This window comes from Chiloscyllium punctatum, chromosome 27, assembly GCF_047496795.1.
Source record: "Chiloscyllium punctatum isolate Juve2018m chromosome 27, sChiPun1.3, whole genome shotgun sequence".
Taxonomy (NCBI): Eukaryota; Metazoa; Chordata; class Chondrichthyes; order Orectolobiformes; family Hemiscylliidae; genus Chiloscyllium; species Chiloscyllium punctatum.
Window position 1 is genome coordinate 22,473,190 of NC_092765.1, and position 18,345 is coordinate 22,491,534.

An 18,345-nucleotide genomic window follows, 5' to 3' on the forward strand; every position below is an offset into this window, starting at 1 on the left:
GTACTTGGTAATTGCCAATAGGAAATCAGCAGGTTGACAATAACAACAGCTCATATATATGTAACGTAGCAAAATGTCTCAAGGTACTCACAAGTACTATCACATTATAACTGACACTGGACTACATAAGGAAATGCAGATGGGCAAAGCATTGTCAAGAAGGAGAGAGAGATGTTTAGGAGTGGACAAGCTTAGAGAGAGAATTTCACAGCTTGGATAGTAAAACAGACGGTAACCAACATTTGGAATGTGGAAATCAGGATGGTGTTAGGGGCCAGAACTTTAAAGGACCTCAGTATTGAAGAGTTCTATGAATTCAACCAACTGGCAAACAACTGATACTTTCCACACTCACAGTGGGGCCTTTAACAAGGATACGCTGAGGGATGAAAGTGCAGAACTACCTCATACCGATCAGAGCCTTTACTGTTAAGGTGTCCGATTTGTCTGGTAATCCGCAGAGGGTGAAGGTAAAGTGATAGGGGTTCATTTGCTCGTGGTTTCAGATTTGGATTTCAGGGGACAAGGACAAGGCAAAGGGGTAACTAGCAAATTATCAGCACTGCTTCTGGAGCAAGTGTTTCTTTCTGTAATATAAATATATTTAGTTATATAGTACTCATGCCAATCATTCAAAGGACTCATTGCCAACTTTTTTAGGGAAAGGAATGTAAATGGTGGTCGTGTTTTGGGATCCTAGTTTTCGTTAGCAACTCGTCCACATCCACATTATGTCAAATTGTGTCTCAGTTTGAGATCAGTCACACAAACCAATTCAGGAGTGTGCAGTGCTGAGAAAACAAGATTGAAAGCTTAGCTATTCCAAAGACAAGAGTGTGAACAACAGATTCAAAAGGGAGTGACTCTGTGGAATTCTTCACCACAGAGGGCTCTCGAAGCTGGGTCACCGAGTTTATTTAAGGCTGAGATAAATAGATTTTTTGCTCTTATTGCCGTACCGACTTGACAGAGGAATCTTTTTTAAAAATTCATTCAGGGAATACGGGCTTTACATGCTGGGCCAGCATTTATTGACTCCCATCCGCAATTACCCTTGAAAAGGTGGTGTTGATTTGCCTCCTTTAATGAGAGACCAGGTGGTGCAAGTAAACCCACTGTACTATTAGGGAGGGAGTTCCAGGATTTTGACCCAGGTACGAGAGGAAAGGAGACATGGTTCCAAGTCACAATTGGGTGTGGAACCTATAGGTGATGGTGTTCCAATGGGTCTGCTGCCCTTGTTCTTGTACATGGGAGGATGCAAGACTGGAAAAAGATACAGAGATCAGCAGTGGCAAAGCCATGGAGGGATAGAAAGGGTCAAAGCTTTGGACGAATGTCAACAACTGGGTGAGACATTTAATGGTGGACCAAGTGCAATTTTGGTTTCAAGAAGAACAGGGAGTTACCCGGACTTCAGGTTAAAATTCTTCAACCAGCACCAAAAGAAACATTGTACACTGTTTGAATAACCATTCATTTATTGCTGCACTCAGCCATTGATTGACAGACTTTGATAGCAGTAATCTGAGACATTTCTGACAGTCAAGGTAAGGACCTAAGTGTTTGGAACTCTCACATAAATAATGGCTAAAGATCTAAATTTACCCAGGAACATACAATTAATTGAAACCAATTTTTAAAAAAATGATATTGCCACTCTGGTGGGAAGGTAGGATTTCAGGAGATGTCTTCTCTTCCAATCCCGTGCATATAGCTATGTTTTATAAAGCCTGGCTATATTAAATTGCAAGAGCTATCCAGCCAACTGAGCTAACTTTTATGTAGTGCTTTCATGACCAGTATTTATCTCAAAGTGCTTCACACCTAACCAGGTACTTTGGCAGCATCGGCACTGTTGTAGCATAGGAAACACAAAAGGAGGTCTCCACAAGCTTTAATTGGTGTACGATCTTGGGCTGTGAGTCCTAGGGCAGAAACGTAAAATTTCATAACTGCTTGGGCCCCTTTAACTGGTACTGTGGGCCTTTGGATGACATACACTGGTTGCTGATTATAAGGTGTTGATCGTGAATGAACAGGCACTGTGATGGGAACACACGGAATCCTCCAGCTAGACAATCTCAGCGTTCCTGTGGAAAACTAGGAGAGCCAGGTGTTGCTCCAGCTGTCCAGACATGACTTTTCACTGGATGGTGCTATCAACTGCATGGACTTTAATGGCACACCGGCATGTCATAATGGCTCGCATGAGGACAGGTTATTTTTGGTGATTCTTCGGATATTTATGACACTGGCAAGGCCAGCATTCATTACCCAAGCTTACAAGCACCTGAACCTTAACCATGTGGCTATCTGTAAAGTGGAGGTCCTCCTACAGTGCTGTTTCAGGACTTCTGGATGTGACGATGAAGAAGCAATTAAACGTCCAGGTCAGGATGGAGTATTTGGTTTAGAGGGTGACACAAAGTTGATGGCACTGGCTACTGCCCTTTTAGATGGTACATGTTTTCAAAAGGTCCTATTGAAGAAGCCCTTGCAGGTTGCTGGAGTTAATCTTGTAGATGGTATGCACTGTGTGCTGGTGGTGAAGGGAGTGACTTGAAGCGGGCAGCTTTGTCTGAGACTGCGTTGAGTTGGTTGAGGTGTCTGCAGCTTTGCAGACTTTACATCCCACCTCTCCCCACTTGTATCTTGGAAATGACAGAGAGGCTTCTGTGAATCATTTGCTGGAGAATACTCAGTCTCTGAGGTGCTGTAGGAGGTGCATGTATGCGGCTGCTCCAGTGAGATTCTGGTCAACAGTGACCATCAACATTAACAGTCTGCACAGCTTTGTTTCACGTGTAACCACCAGGGGGGATCAATTGGAAGAAGTAATGGGAACAGAAGAGAACACTGATGCCAGTGGATACAAAGGTCACTTCATTCATGAGGCAGATCTCAGTGTCACAGCTCAGTGATGGGCTCTCGTTCATCAAATAAGCCATTGTAATCTGTCCATGGTACCACATGCTCGACCACAAACTCCCAACATTTCTCGCCTGTTGCACCGATCAGCAGATGTTTATCAATCCCACAACAATGACACTCTTCGAAACATTGTCTGGTACATGGAGGGGGTGGATGAGGTTAAAAATAAATGAGCTTGATCGTTTCTTTTTGTCTCTCTGATTCTCATTTAGGAAGCGCAACTGCTTCTGAGTTTCACCGCGCCGAGAGATAGTAAACCAGCTCTCAACTCTTCTACAGGCAATCTATCTGACGTGTCAAACAGTGGAAGTGGAAGTGTGAAACCAAAGATGACATTTCTCAGCGCCCATTCACCTCTCTACCTCTCTGGCCCACGCAACACAGACTCAGTGGGTGGGATCTAAATTTAGCCTTGGTGTGCAATATTTAGCCTTTATCACAATGACAAAGAAAACCCCAGGATGTGGTTAAGGACAGGAAGTTGATTAGTGAAGTGCGCTCTCTCACTCTTGACGTCACTGTCCCTGCATGAACCAACAGTGCGCTATGACAGGTCAGTATTGTTTTGTGAATGCTTATAACATTTGGCATGAATGAATTGCAGTTTACAAGGCTGGAGTTTGCAGCAGCCATTAGGACCGCAACATTAGGCCCACTAGAACTAGCTCCCGAGAGGTAGCTACTAAATTAACACTGTTCTTCTATTTTGTCTCACCAAGGATGATGGGTGCTCTGTTGATACTGCAGGCCCAGTAGAGGCCCAATAATGTCAGACCATCAATCCCACTCGAGAAGTGGGCACTGCCAAATAAGCAGATGAGTGTGAGGGTGCCTCAAAATAGAGGTGCCTTCGGCTGTCAGAATAGAGCTATCACATTGAGAAGCCTAGTAGGGCCTGGGGTTGGAGCAAAAACTCCTCTATTAGATGAGTGACTAACAGGACTGTGGGCTGTCAACCTCCTGTATCTATCAATAATAGTCTCAATGAGTGAACAGTTGGCCTTCACACACGAAGAGAAACCACCAACACTGACACTAAAGGGTCCTGAACTGTGCCTTAATTTGGCTTTCCAAATGTTTGGAGCAAGTAACAAACTCAGTTCCAAACTGGCCCCTGGGAAAGTGCCCTGCTTTATTATAAGCATCTCCCTCTCCTACATCTCCAGGTCGGTCTCCACGAGACTGGGAATTGTCAACCCATAAAATCTTTCACATAGCAACCCATTCTCAGATACAATGCTGAAACACTTTCCAACACATGACACCAAGCCATGTATGTAGATATTAGTACAGGTGATCAAAAGCTTGATAAAAGAGATAGGAGCAACTTAAAGAATAACTTAGAAGTCAACAAGCGGAGGCAGCAAATTCTAGAAGTTAAGGTATTGGTAGATGAAGATAGAGCAATCAACATTGAAGCAATAAAAACTGGGACAAGCAAGAGGCCAGAGTTGAAGGAAATTTTGCAAGTTGTAAAGCTGATGGAGATAACAGAGATAGACAGAGGTGAGACCATTGGTAGATTTAAATAAAAATCTGGGGATATTAAAAGCAAGGATCTTAAGATTATACGACATAATAGTAGAAATAGTAAGCCATTCAGCCCACTGAGTCTGCTCCACCACTCAATGCGATCATGGTGATTTGATAACCCTCAACCCTAGTCCCCTGCTTTTTCTCTATAATCCTTGATTCGCTTTCTGATTCGTTTGCTATGGAGCGATGTGTATTCAGCAAGCACAGCAAACACAAGGTGATAGGCTACTTAAGCATGAGGAAGACCATTTAATTCATGTTAATTACCAAACCAGAAAGATTCCTGGAATAATTATATTGTTGGGTTTCATTGCATATAAAATAATGTGCATCTGGTTCCAATTTCCATCCCCTGTTCACAGACCCACTGCCTATTTCCAGGACTTCCTGTTTTTTTTCTCCCCAATTTCCAGTCTCCATTGAATCACTTTCACTTTCAGCACATAATCAATAAATAGAAAATCTAATTGCTGATAAGTGATCATGAATTGTTTTTTTTTTCTAATCTGGAGATTAAGATGCCGTTTGGCACTTGGTCTGATTCTGTCTTTGGTAAACTTATTTTGATGGAAAACAATCTTTGTGACGTCCTTGGAGTAACTGCCTACACTCGGATGAAACTTCCCTTATCAGGGAACATCTTAAGCAGTACCGAAAGCACCAATTACTTACCACACTTGTACACACTACTATACCAATCAAAACATGAACACCACATCAATAAGTTACAATTATTTCATGCATGTTGCTGTAATGTTTCCTGAATTTGGAGGAGATTTCTGTCAAAATACAATGTGCAGAGCCTTTACTTCATCTTGCTCTGTCTAGCTTATAATATCCATGCTGCACAACATTCATACTTCAAATTAACATCACCAAAACAGATCCTCTGGCCATAATTTCATTACTGTTTGTTGGACCGACTGTTTCTGTCTGCAAATCAAGCCCCACTTAGCCTGCAGCACAATATTAACTGTTCATGAAAAATGTTTCGTTGTGAATTACGAAGACAGATTCCACAGACAAGGACTGTTTTCATTCCCTTGAGTATAAAATAGTCAGACCACTTTGGAATTGTTACAGCTCAGAAGGAAGCTGTTTGGCTCAGGATGCCTGCACCAGCTCGTCAAACAAACAGCTCATTTGGTGTCACTCTCCTGCCTTCTCCCTGCAATCCTGCACATCCTTCCTTTTCAGATGACAGTCTAATTCCCTTCTGAATGCTTTAATCAAGCCTGTCTCTACCACAGTCTCTTTCCAAGCTCTGGCGACTCACTGCATAAAAATATATTTTCTTTTTTTTCTTCTTTCAACAATTACTTTAAATCTGCGCACTCTTGCTGTCAATCTTTTATGTGTGGGAGATTGATGCTATACCTCTTGCAATTGTTTAAATTTTCAAAGGAATCCATAGGGTAGAGAGATAAAAACTGTTTCTTTGGCCATGGGAAGGATAACTTAGAGCTTGGCACAGGATCCTGACTAATCCAAGATGGAGGATGGGAAAATAATTGTGTCTGTAAGAGTATTTTAGGTGTTGGAGGTGATTTCCTCTAATTCCAGGAGTAGCAATTACTGTGATATAAGCTGTTACATTATTTTGGAACAGAAGAGAAAAAAGATCAAAACAATTGCACTTTTAAAAGGAAGAAGACAGAGAAAAGGCAGCAACCATGTGGTCAGTAAGGGAGTGAGAGAAGAAACCTACACTACTAACTGACACAGCAGTGAATCTGCACAGTTACTGCCTTTGCTGTTTGAGTTCATGTAACTCTGGACATTGGAGTGGGCCTAGGAAAAATTAAACAAACAGCGAAATTCGCAGCTGACCTTGGACGAAGCTGTGTGGGAAAGCTCACAGCACAGGAACAGATAAGTCCATGGTTTTTAAGTGTAACCTTGCTGTAAATCTACAGCAGGGGGAAGAGTGGATTCTTTCTTGATTATATGCTTTATTGAGATTTGTCTCTTGATTAAATTTTAAAAACATAAACCATAAGTACTAAGTTAGCCTGGAGCACTGTTTTTGTTTAAAGCAACAAGATGGTGCTGTTTTCTGAGTCTATAGATTGTGAAGAAGCAAAGATGGCCTTTAGCAGAGTGATGTGCATTTCCTGTTGGATGTGAGAGTTTAGGGAGAGTTTCTATGTTACTGATAATTATGTCAGCAGAAAGTGTCTTTGGTTGCGAATCCTATCAGATCGCATGGATCGGTTGGAGAGGCGGTTAGAGGCAATGAGGAATTTAAAAGAGCTAGGGGGTGTAATGAATGGCAGGTATAGGAAGGGAGAAAAGCCACAGATACAGTCAGGTAGATGGGTTAACTCCAGGAAAGATAGGAGGGGTAGACAAGTAGTGAAGAAGTCTCATGTTGCTATCCCCATTTCAAACAAGTATGCTGTTTTGGAAATTGTAGGGGTGATGGACTTTCAGGGGAAGATTCCATGAACAGCCAAGTTTCTGGTACTGAGACTGGCTCTAATGTAATGAGGCGTATGTCAGGTTCCAAGTGATCGATTGTGATAGGGAATTCTCTAGTCAGAGGCACAGACAGACATTTCTGCAGCCAGCAGCAAAAAATCCCTGGTGCCAGGATCAAGGATATCTTGGAGAGGGTGCAGAATGTTCTCAAAGGGGAGAGGGATGAGCAGGAGGCTCTTGTACACTTTGGAACTAACAACATAGGAAGGGAAAAGGATGAGATTCTGAAGGGACAATATAGAAAATTAGGCAGGAATTTAAAAAGGACATCCTTGAGGGTAGCAATATCCGGATTACTCCCGGCACTGCAAGCTAGTGAGGGTAGGAATAGGAGGATAGAGCAAATGAATGAGTGGCTGAGGAGCTGGTGCAGGGGAGAAAGGTTCACATTTTTGGATCATTGGAATCTCTTCTGGGGAGAAGTGACCTGTACAAGAAGGACGAATTGTACCTAAGTTGGAAGGGGACTAATATACTAGCAGGGAGATTTGTTCGAATTGCTTGGGAGGATTTAAACTAGTATGGGGGGGCGGTGGGCGGGGGGGGGGGGGGGGAATTGACCCAGGGAGATAGTGAGGAAAGACAGCAATCTGAGACTGGTACAGTTGAGAACAGTAGCGAGTCAAACAGTCAGGGCAGGCAGGAACAAACCAAAGAACAAGGCAAATTAAATTGCATTTAATTTAATGCAAGAGGCCTAACAGGGAAAACAGATGAATTTGGGGCATGGTTAGGAACATGGGACTGGGTATCATAGCAATTATAGAAACGTGGCTCAGGGATGGACAGGACTGGCAGCTTAATGTTCCAGGATACAAATGCTGCAGGAAGGACAGAAAGGCAGGCAAGAGATGTGGGAGAGTGGTGTTTACCCCTAATAGTCAACAGGAAATTGAGAAACAAATTTGTGAGGAGATCTCAGTTATCTGTAAGAATAATAGGACAGTTATGGAAGGGGATTTTAACTTTCCAAATATAGACTGGAACTGCCATAATGTTAAAGGTTTAGATGGAGAGGAATTTGTTAAGTGTATACAAAAAAATTTTCTGAATCAGTATAGAGATGTACCTACTAGAGAAGGTGCAAAACTTGACCTACTCTTGAGGTGTCAGTGGGGGAGCACTTTGGGGCCAGTAACTATAATTTTATTAGTTTTAAAACAGTGATGGAAAAGAATAGATTGGATCTAAAAGCAAAGTTCTAAATTGGAGGAAGGCCAAATTTGACAGTATTAGGCAAGAACTTTCAAAAGCTGGCTGGAGGCAGATGTTTGCAGGTAAAGGGATGACTGCAAAATGGGAAGCCTTCAATAATGAGATAATAAGAATCCAGATGCAGTATATTCCTGTTCGGGTGAAAGGAAAGGCTGGTAGGTGTAGGGAATGCTGGATGACTAGAGATATCGAGGTTTTGATTAAGAAAAAGAAGGAAGCATATGTCAGAGAAAGACAGATAAATCGAGTGAATCCTAAGAAAATATAAAGGCAGTAGGAGTACACTTAAGAGGTAAATCTGGAGGGCAAAAAAGGGACATGAAATAGCTTTGCCAAATAGGGTTAAGGAGAATTCAAAGGAATTTTGTAAATACATTAAGGACAAGAATAGGGCCTCAAAGATCAGCCAGGCAGCATACGTGTGGAGCTGCAGGAGATGGGAGAGACACTAAATGAGTATTTTGCATCAGTGTTTACTGTGGAGAAGGACATGGAAGATATAGAATGTGAAGAAATAGATGGTGACACCTTGCAAAATGTCCATATTACAGAGGAGGAAGTGCTGGATATCTTGAAACACATAAAAGTAGATAAATCCCCAGGACCTGATCAGGTGTACTCTAGAACTCGGTGGGAAGCTAGGGAAGTGATTGCTGGGCCCCTTGCTGAGATATTTGTATCATCGATAGATACAGGTGAGGTGCCGGAAGACTGTAGGTTGGCAAATGTGGTGACACTATTTAAGAAAGGTGGTAAGGACAAGCCAGGGAATTATAGACCGGTGAGCCTGATGTCGGTGGTGGGCAAGTTGTTGAAGGGAATCCAGAGGGACAGGATTTGTAAGTACTGGGAAAGGCAAGGACTGATTAACGACAGTCAGTGTGGCTAATAATGTCTCACAAACTTGATTGAGTTTTTTGAAGAAGTAACGAAGAGGATTGATGAGGGCAGAGCAGTGGATGTGATCTATATGGACTTACAGTAAGGCGTTTGACAAGGTTCCTCATGGGAGACTGGTTAGTAAAGTTAGATCTCATGGAATACAGGGGGAACTAGCCATTTGGATACAGAACTGGCTCGAAGGTAGAAGACAGAGGGTGGTGGTGGAGGGTTGCTTGTCAGACTGGAAGCCTGTAACCAATGGTTTGCCACAAGGATCGGTGCTGGGTCCACTGCTTTTCATCATTTATATAAATGATTTGGATGTGAACATAGGAGATATAGTTAGTAAGATTGCAAATAACACCAAAGGTGCGGTGGACAGCAATGAAGGTTACCTCAGAGTACTACGGGATCTTGATCAGATGGGCCAATGGGCTGAGGAGTGGCAAATGGAGTTTAATTTAGATTCTTGTGAGGTGCTGCATTTTGGAAAAGCTCATCAGAGCAGGACTTATACACCTAATGGTAAGGTCTTAGGGAGTATTGCAGAGCAAAGAGACCTTGGAGTGCAGGTTCATAGTTCCTTGAAAGTAAAATCGCAAGAAGATAGGATAGTGAAGAAGGCATTTGGAATGCTTTCCTTTATTGGTCAGAGTATTGAGTACAGGAGGTAGGAGGTCACGTTGTGGCTGTACAGGACATTGGTTAGGTCACTGTTGGAATATTGCATGCACTTTTGGTCTCCTTCCTATCAGAAGGATGTTGTGAAACTTGAAAGGGTTCAGAAAAGACTTACAAGGATGTTGCCAGGGTTGGAGGATTTGAGCGACAGGGAGAGGCTGAATTGGCTGGAGCTGTTGTCCCTGGAACATCGAAGGCTGAGGGGTGACCTTATAGAGGTTTATAAAATCTTGAGATGCATAGGTAGGATAAATAGACAAGGTCTTTTCCCTGGCGTAGGGGAGTCCAGAATCAGAAAGCATAGGTTTTGGGTGAGATGGGAAAGATATAAAAGCGACCTAAGGGGCAATTTTTTTTCACACAGATGATGACGTGTCTATGGAATAAGCTGCCAGAGGAAGTGCTTGGGGCTGGTACAATTGCAGCATTTAAAAGGCATCTGGATGGGTATATGAATAGGAAGGGTTAAGAGGGATATGGGCCAGGTGCTGACAAATGGGACTAGATTAGGTGAGGATATCTGGTCGGCATGGACGAGTTGGACCGAAGGGTCTGTTTCCGTGCTGGACATCTCTATGACTCTATTTGGGGGTGATGTGTGGAAGCACTTGTTTATGCAGGAGGTAAAGGAAATCAGAAACTCTCTCCCCAAAATGGTGTTGAAGTTGAAGGTGAACAAAAAATATCAATGTTGGGTTTAATAGATTTATGTTAGGCATGTGTACTTAGGGTTACAGAACCAAGATGATTTGATACAGATCCATCTTGATAGCTGGAACAGATGCGAGCTGAATGTCTGCTGATGTCCCTTCGTTTTTACCATGATGGAAATCCCCTTAAGAATATGCATCAGTAAAAATGAACCTATTATCAGATTTCCTGTGATTCTACTGACACTGGTGTTATGTATTGGGGAACAACAGATGTCTATTTTCCCCATGTTATAAATAAATGGGATGGAATTAGAAGGTTCCATTTCTCTGGGACTATTTCAATATCGGATAGCTCTAAGCTTTGTTCAACTTTCTCAGGTACAAAACTATTGAAGTGCAATTTTTACAGGAGTGTCAGAATAACTTCAAATCTGTGATGGATAGATTTTTTCTATATCTAGGGTGAATAAGGATGCAGAGTCAAGGAATGTAAATGTATTTATAATATAGCATATTGAGGAGAGGCAATGGCCTGGTGGAATTATTGCTAGACTATTAATCCCAAGGCCTAGATGTTGTTCTGGAGGCCCAGGTTTGAATCCTGCAAGGGCAGATGGTGGAATTTGAATTTAATGGAAAGTTTTTTTAAAAACTGGAATTAAGAGTCTAATAATGACCACAAAACCATTGTCAATTGAGAGAAAAACCCCATCTGGTTCACTAATGTCCTTTAGGAAAGGAACTCTGTCATCTTTACTGATCTGGCCTACATGTGGCTCAAGACCCACAGCAAATGCAGTTCACTTTTAACTGCCCTCTGGGCAACTCGGGATGGGCAATAAATGTTTCCCTTGCCAGCAACACCCAGTCGTGTGAATGAATTAAAAAATGCAATGATCTGATTGAGTGCTGGTACAGACTCAAGGAGCTGAATGGCTTTTTCTTACTTGGTCCTGTAAATACTTTCGAAGAGTATGCGATTGAAATGATCGGAAATGTGGAAGGCAATTTGTAGACAGCAAGATGCCTCAAACAGCAATGAGGCAAATGTATAATTGATGCTGATTGTTGGTTATGTGTAGATGTTGAATAGGGAAGTAATGGTAGTAGAGCCTCTGCAACTCTTTCCCATTGCACCACTCACTACCTGAGCTCGGATGTTAAGAATGGTCACTTGTGGAAGCTACAAGAAGCTGCTGGGTATCTGAGGCATATTGCCCCATCACAGCCTTTGGAAAATTGGAGAAAATGTAAATAAAACAGAATCCAATGAAAAGGAGAAGACACAATGCCCTGGATTTCCAAGGAGCAAAACTCATTGTCAGACTGGTGCTCTACCTGAATACTTTTCCTACGTCGATGTTGCTCCTAACAAGTCCTCCACTCTTCCCCCATAAAGGCAATGTGCAGCATCATTGGGATATTTCATTGCAATGCTATAGGGTTGGTGGATCTCCTGCAATGTCCCTTTTATGGCATTAACTACTGAACAGCAAGTTTAAAGGTACAATGTGAATGTTAGTGGATGAAAGAGTGGATGGTTAAGGTAGTTAGGGAGTTGTAGATGAGTAGGTGGGTGTTGTGGTAAGTGGGCAAGATGGTTGGTAGAGTAATGGGTGGAAAGGGTGACAAGTGGGTGTGGTAAGAGGTGCTAAGGATGGCAGTTGGATAGAATGGCAAGCGGGTGAGATGGTGGGTTGGTCAGCTGGTGTGTGTTAGCTGGGTGGAGTGGCAAGCAGGTGAGATGGGGTTGGGTGCTTGGAGGATAACGTGGCACAGTGGCAAGTCTGGGTGAGGGAGTCCATGGGTCAGGTCAGAAAGGATGGTCAGTTCAGGTTGGGGGGGCAGTAATGGTGGGAGTTGACCATGTCTGGTTGGGCTATAGTTGGGGGGCAATAATGCAGTCAGGTCAGGGAGTGGTTGGGTGGTCAGAGGGGTGCAGTCATATTGTGACAGCTCACAGAGTTGACAGAGGGTCAGTGGAAGTAACCTGGAGGGGCTGGGGTTGGTGGGGGCAGGGGGGAGTGAAGCAGTAATCAGGATTTAGAGTGAGCATTTGAGGGGGTCAACTCTATTGTTACTTTTAGCTGAGGTCTTTTTCGAACATGACTTTGGGAAGCAATTCAAGCAAATGCTTTAGAAATCTCTGAAGTCTCTGACTTTAACTCCGAGTCTGAGAAACTTGGTTAGATTCCTGAAAATAATGCTCCTCACAAATTCAAACATGCCTGGAAATTCTCACGCAGGTTAGCACATCAGATTGCACCTGACAGTGTAGAGTCCAGACAACCTGGAACAGTAAGAGGGGAAGAAATGCTCTGGTCTGCGAGTGAATTAGATTGTTCAGTTGATTGTACTTACAGTATTCCTCCACTCTTCCACTTAAGCAAATCATTCCCATTGTGTTTGATACTGACCTACCAGGTGGGTAGGTCAGATGAGCCTGAATCAAGCTTTTAAAAAATATTGAACACATTGATTGTGGTTGAATTATCTGAGATGGTGAAGCAAAGCTGACAATGATAAGGTGCAAAACATGAACAGCACATTGTGAGCAAAAAGAAAGTTGTGCAAACTGTAAGTTGAGTCTCTTAAGTGTCAGTTCTCACAGCACAGGAAATGCTCAAACGCAATGAGCAACACTTGGCCTGACACTGAGACTGTGGAGGGCATACATCACATCTTGAAGGCAGAACATGTAAACTTCAGGAGGAAATAGCACACCAAGCCAGAGGAAACCAGGACTTGAGAAATTAGGGCAAGGCGTGTCAGTAGTTGAGAAGATGATTGCTCTTTTTGTAGCATTGCACTCTTCCCTTCAGAACAGCATGACATCACTTGAGCTCAAAAGCTAACTGACACTCCCGTGCAGTTCTGAGGGGGAGTCGATCTGACGAGGTGCCATCTTTGGGTGACATCTAAAACCAAGGCCTTGTGTTCTCTCTCTGGCAGATGTAGAAGAATCCTGGGTGCTATTTCAAAGAATATTCCTGGACCAACATACATGCATCTAAAACATTGATCTGGTTCCATTTATTCTGTCAAAGCTTCTTATGCGCAAATTGGACACTGCATCCTTACCATTACAACACTGAACATACTTCAAAAAGAGCTTTATTTGCTGAAAAGCATTTTAGGCTGTGCCAGGATCATGAAAGGCACTATTCTAAATGTAAGTCTGTCTTTCTTTGGAAGTACAACAGGTCTGGCAGGCCACAACATCGATAGCCTTTATAAATCCATCGCCATCTTCATACCAGATGATTGTGTTCCTGGTCATGGATGGGAACACATCTTTAACGGCTTGGGTAACCCACTGGATACGAGTAACCCAGTAGACGTCAGAGCCAGAGCTCCTGCATGTGTGAACTTTTCACATTACAATTTCTCTTACGAATGTAGACATAGAATAAGGGGAAAAAAGTCCAAAGAAAGTGCATTCAGATCCAATGGATGTTATATTTTACACACTCGTGCATTTACTAGTAGACAATGAGGAAGTACTTTCAACACTTGCTATCTCTTTAAACTGTATGTACCGTATATAGCATTTATTTTTATCATCTTTTCGCTAGCTCTTTATTAGCTCTGACAACTGCACTGTACAGTGCCTAAACCTAGAAACAAGGCCTCACTTTAATGGGAAGCTAGTCACTGACCTCCACCAATCGTTGTCATGGCACACAGATTAATACCCCACTCCCCTCCTTCACAGTGTATTGTGAAAAACTGTTTTATTATTAAATAATGGGCATGGGGTTTGAGGACCAATTCAACAAAGCCTGCAATGTAGATGAAAGAGGTCAAAATGCACATGCAATATGCATAACAGCTCAGAAAAAAAAGACTTAAAATGCCTCTGATGCCTGATCGAACATGTTAGCCTGCTTATGCTAAACGTTATTAAAATACTTTGCAGTGGATCTTCATTCAAGAGAATCAATGCCACTAATATCAAAAAGCATAGCATTAAAGTTGTTTTTCAGACTGGAGGCCTGTGACCAATGGAGTGCCACAAGAATCAGTGCTGGGTACACTACTTTTCGTCATTTATATAAATGATTTGAATATAAACATAGGAGGTAAAGTTAGTAAGTTTGCAGATGACACCAAAATTGTAGTGGACAGTAAAGAAGGTTACCTCAGATTATAATGTGATGTTGATCAGATGGGACAATGGGCTGAGGAGTGGCAGGTGGAGTTTAAGTTATATAAATGTGAGTTGCTGTATTTTGGTAAAGCAAATCTTAGTAGGACTTATAGAATTAATGGTAAGGTCCTAGGGAGTGTTGCTGAACAAAGAGAGCTTGAAGTGCAGGTTCATAGCTCCTTGAAAGTGATAGATAGGATAGTGAAGAAGGCGTTTGGTATGCTTTCCTTTACCGGTCAGAATATTAAGTACAGGAGTTGGGAGGTCATGTTGCAACTGTACAGAACATTGGTTCGGCCATTGTTGGAATATTGTGTGCAATTCTGGTCTCCTTCATATCGGAAAGATGTTGTGAAACTTGAAAGGTTCAGAAAAGATTTACAAGGATGTTGCCAAGGTTGGAGGGTTTGAGCTATAGGGAGAGGATGAACAGACTGGGGCAGTTTTCCCTGGAGGCTGGGAGGGTGAGGGGTGACCTTATAGAGGTTTACAAAATTATGAGGGGCATGGATAGGATAAATAGACAAAGTATTTCTCTGGGGTGGGGGAGTCCAGAACTAGAGGGCATAGGTTTAGGGTGAGAGGGGAAAGATATAAAAGGGACCTAAGGGGTAACGTTTTCACACAGAGGGTAGTACGTGTATGGAATGAGCTGCCAGAGGAAGTGTAGAGGCTGGTACAACAGCAACATTTAAAAGGCATCTGGATGGGTATATGAATAGGAAGTGTTTGGAGGGATAGGGGCCAGGTGCTGGCAAATAGGACTAGATTGGGTTGGGATATCTGGTTGGCATGGACAAGTTGAACCGAAGGGTTTGTTTCCATGCTGTACATCTCTATGACTCTATGACTCTATAACTATGAACAGTCAAGGATGTAACCCTCCTCAAGTGATGGGCAAATTAAACACATAATGTTATTTTACACCAAGCTGCAACAATGGAGGAGAATCCAAGTTAATGAAAGAATAAGAAATTTAAAGTCTGTAGCAGTTTATGGTATATTGCTCTTGTAAAGTTTGAGCGGGAACATGTGACAGAAGTAAATGCTTTAACCAAAATTTCTATCACGAAGAGTCAATTGCTCATGGTGATGTACACAATAAAACAAGACTGAAATACAGGTTTCCAGCTGAGGAAAAGTTAGAGGCTAATGAATAATTTGAAGGTGTTAAATAGTTTCAATTCTGAACTCACGTACTCAGGAGTCAAGTTTCCTTCATAAATTTCTGTGTTGATTGTAAGTACACACAAACATAAGAGGGTAGAAAGGAGACCTTGTTGCACCCATTTTTGAATGTCATTTGTCCCAGGATCTCATGTCCAAACAGATATTGAACCAAATCATTTTTCCAGATATCTGGAGGGTTAGATTCTTTGCATTTTCGAGTGTGTAACCTCATCTGCAACACTGACGTTGTACACACATAAATGCATTGTATGTGCATGTTTAACTAAACACATGCACATATACACATAACTGCAATAGACCAGTTGCAGTAAGAACAGTGATTATCAGTTATTGTTCAATTTGAGGATGACAACACGTGAAGTAGATAGTCACATGTGCAACAAAGATTCATGCAGCAAATATACACATGTACTTTATGAATACACATATATAAGGTACATATATTCTATGAACAGGGAGGTTGTCACAAGATTTAATTTCTTTCCTGGCCTTCTCTGATATCTAGCAAGACATCTGTAACTTTTAAATTTCTATGACAATGGTCAGGTGCGGTCCGAAAGGACCGTGTGAAAATTCACCACAAGTAGACACAGGATATCTTTCCCCTCACACGAGTGACTCACTTATAGGCATGTTCTCACGCATCCCCTTTGTTCCATAACATACATGCAAACTGAAAATAGCCTGATGATTTTGATTGGCCATTCACAAAAAGGCATCTTAGCATAAATACAGCAAAGGGCATTCCATACCTGGAGAATGGCAGTATTTTGATTAAGGTTAAATTCTGGAAAATGATTCTCATGAAAATAAGGAATAGTTTTAACAGATTGCTGAATAAATGGAATAACTGAATGTTGGTCAGATCCACAGCACATCAGCAAATGATGTGGAAAACGATGGTTTCATTTCCTTATTTCCCTTGGTCAGCTGTAGGAGAGGCAGCCAGCTGCAGGAATGTGAACAGCTGTACCCACACACTTTCTTACGATGTTAGACTTCACAGAATTAGCATCAGCTTTAACCCTTCCTTATCCTCAATGAAAACCAACATCCGCCACCGGCTCACTGAGCATCTTCCAACCCTAATGAAAGGTCAGTAAGCTGAACATTAATAGCTGTTTCTCACCCCAGAGATGCCACCTGATCTGCTGAGTGTTTTCCAATGTTTGAATCATATGTAATTACAATTATTATCATCCAATACTCTTTTTGGGAAGTACACTTCAGTATCATTTGCACACTGTCCTCATCAGCTAGCCTACATAAACTCAGAGACTGCCATTAAAATATTCCAGTATGGAAAGCGTCATAGCTAAAGACAGCCTGTAATCATCCAACAGTGTTAGCATTCCTGTCTGGGTCAGACACCTATGGATTCTGTATTACACGACTCGATCACATAATCCCTGCTGGCACTTCCCTGCAATCCTGAGGCAAGTACCATCCTTCAGCTGACTTACCCACATGATTGCCTACACAACAACAGTCACTGGAGTTCAAGAACAATCAGCAGGATTCTCACATGTGCCTTGGGACCTGAATATTGGAGGCAATCAGGGATTCTGAGCTCTCATTCTTTGGCATCGGGGCCAACTCAATCTTACTGCAGACTGCAAGCTAATGGGCCAATTCTGAGGGTTGGTCGCTCAATAGCGTCAGGAGCTTAAACAGGAGAACCAGGCACTGCTGAGGGAATCTGGAGATCAGGAAGAATGAGAGGCAAGGTTTAAATTAAAGCTCCGAGGGGCCAAGCAGACAGGTGTCCCCAGATTGTCCACTGGGGCTATGTTTATCGCTTTCTCCGTCCATGGCCTACTTTTGGGCAGGCAGCCTCCAGCTGTGATGGCCCTTCCAGGTTTCCAGACAACTGCCTCCATGAAGCTGGCAGGCAGGAGGCAGTTTTGTTGCTGGCAAAATGTTTGCAGGCCAAAGGAATTGAGCCGGAGTGGATTGTTAAATGTTTCAATGGCTGCCAGCCTCTTTTGGGCGGCTGGTTGCTACAAATGCGGTTCTATCATGAAAATGCAAGACTGCATCAAAAAACTATTGCAAAGTGCCCTTGCCAAGACCCCCACTTCCAGCTCGCCATCAATGGGCAAGATAATCCTGCCCCTTGTGTTGGCTATGAAGCACTTTGGGTATTCTAAGGATGAGAAAAACAGCCTTTCAATGCAAGAACAAAGAAAATTTACAGCCCAGGAACAAGCCCTTCGGCCCTCCAAGATTGAGCCAATTCAAATCCACTGTCGCAACCTGTTGCCCAATTCCTAAGTATCTGTGTCCCTCTGCTCCCCACCTACTAATGCATCTGTCCAGACACATCTTAAATGAATCTACAGTGCCGGCCTTTACTACCTCTGCTGGCAACATGTTCCAGGCACCTACCACCCTCTGCATAAAGTACTTGCCGCGTGTAACCTCCTTAAACTTTTCACCTCTCACCTTGAAAGCGTGACCTCCCGTTGTTGAATCCTTCACCCTGGGAAAAAGCTTATCTCTATCTACCCTGTCTATACCCCTCATGATTTTGTAGACCTCAATCAGGACCCCCTCAATCTCCTTTTTACTAATGAAAACTAACGTAACCTACACGACCTCTCTTCATAGCTAGCACCTTCC

At 42.6% G+C, this 18,345-nt stretch overlaps 1 protein-coding gene across 7 annotated transcripts in view; it reads right to left on the reverse strand.

Annotated features, from left to right (window-relative positions):
• Positions 1 to 18,345, reverse strand: part of LOC140453536 (transcription factor HIVEP3-like) — a 412,504-nt gene that overhangs the window by 263,817 nt on the left and 130,342 nt on the right. The gene's annotated exons all lie outside the window — the stretch shown is intronic.